This window comes from Echeneis naucrates, chromosome 13 (assembly GCF_900963305.1).
Source record: "Echeneis naucrates chromosome 13, fEcheNa1.1, whole genome shotgun sequence".
NCBI lineage: Eukaryota > Metazoa > Chordata > Actinopteri > Carangiformes > Echeneidae > Echeneis > Echeneis naucrates.
In genome coordinates, this window is record NC_042523.1 from 17,759,769 (window position 1) to 17,761,452 (window position 1,684).

Below are 1,684 nucleotides of genomic sequence, written 5' to 3' on the forward strand. Positions count from 1 at the left end.
TCGCACAGAACTGGCTGTGGCTGAAATCAAAGCCAGAATACGGTCCTGACTATCATAATGCTCCAAATTTATGAACAGATTTCTAGACCAGCGCCAAATATGGCCACCTCTGATCACCTCTGATCACCTGACCTTCATAAGCGCGGACAAAGCTTAATTACATTGCGACGGACCCTCGGGAGCTGCCCTAATCAGTTCATCATCTTTAATGGGTTGTGTTTGTGTGTTTGTTTTCTTTCTGCTTCCAAAATGAAGACCACCACTGTGAACAACAAGCCATTAGCAAGATGTCAACAGGATGAGTGCCTCGAGGTGAGCGAGTCCTCCTGTCGGTTTGCTTAAGTAAACAAATGTTATCTACAAACAAGCTTTTTGGTTAGCAAGTTGAGTTTACTTCTATGAACAAATCTCTTTTCGGTGAGTTTGGGGATTACTGAAAATGGGCCGGTGGGGAGGGTGGACGGATTGTGAGTACTGGGGTGGGGGGGCTTTCTGAAGGAAAGGGGGGAGGGGAGATAAGGGGAGAGACATTTGAAAGAGAGCCCTTGCTTCTTGTTGAGTCCAGCTGGGCTACAGGGTCTTTGGAGCACAATGAGCTCAATGAGCTGCAGAACCAACTAACAAACTAATGGCCCGCCCTCCACGACTCGACCCCCATAGATATGCGCACACACACACACACACACACACACACACTCACACACCCACACATACGGTGAAAATAACAGGGTGGTGAATAGGTAAGATAGAATGGCTTGTTAGGAGAAAAGGGATGGGGGTGAAGGAAAGGATAAAGGGGCAGGATTGGGGGGCTATTTGGAAAAAAACAGGGGATGAGAGAGAGAGAAAAAGAAAGCGAGGAGGGCCTCGAAGGATTGAAGGAGGATGAATCAGAGACACATGGTTAGTGAAGACTGGCTCCATGCACCGAAGTTTAATCTTTAGATTTGGAATTAATCAACCAGATCCATAAACCTCTGTGAAGAAATGTGTCTCCTTGCTTTGTCACGCAACCTTCCTGTCACTAAGTCACCAGAAAGATATTTGCTGATTCATTATGTGTGTGACATTTGAAGAGATTTACAGAGGTGACATGGGAGCGTGTGGTCCTCATTTTCGAAGAAATGGAATGGAACAACAGCTTCATATGCATGGTAAGCATTAGGAGGAGACACACACATACACACACACACAGACATATACTTGCACACTCAATCTATTGAAACTCCAGTGATTAAGTGGAGTCATTCCTCCACAGCCCCACACAGGCTTGTTCAGATGAGAGGCTACTATTACCAGTGAAATAATAAAGGGAGGGGAGGAGGGGCCTACAGACCTGATGAACATCTGCTCCTCTTTTCCTTCCCTTTCTACCCCCCCCACCCCCCACCCCCACCCCACCTCTCCTCACAGCCTCATTCACTTGTTTATGTGTGTCTGAGTGTATGTGTGCATCTGTGTGTGTTTGTGCTTACAGAGGGCCTTTTGTGTTAACAGAGTTTCACATTTTGGAAGAAAGTTTCTCTGACGGTGAAACTGAATCCAGGGTTGTTACTCTTGCCGTCAAACTAGGATGAGGTTTTCAGCCAAACCTGGCATCAGGTTTTGTACTTAAAAAAAAAAAAATCCTTAGAATAACCTGTGTCATTGCTGGGAGTATAGCACCGTTTAAAAATTAGGAAGC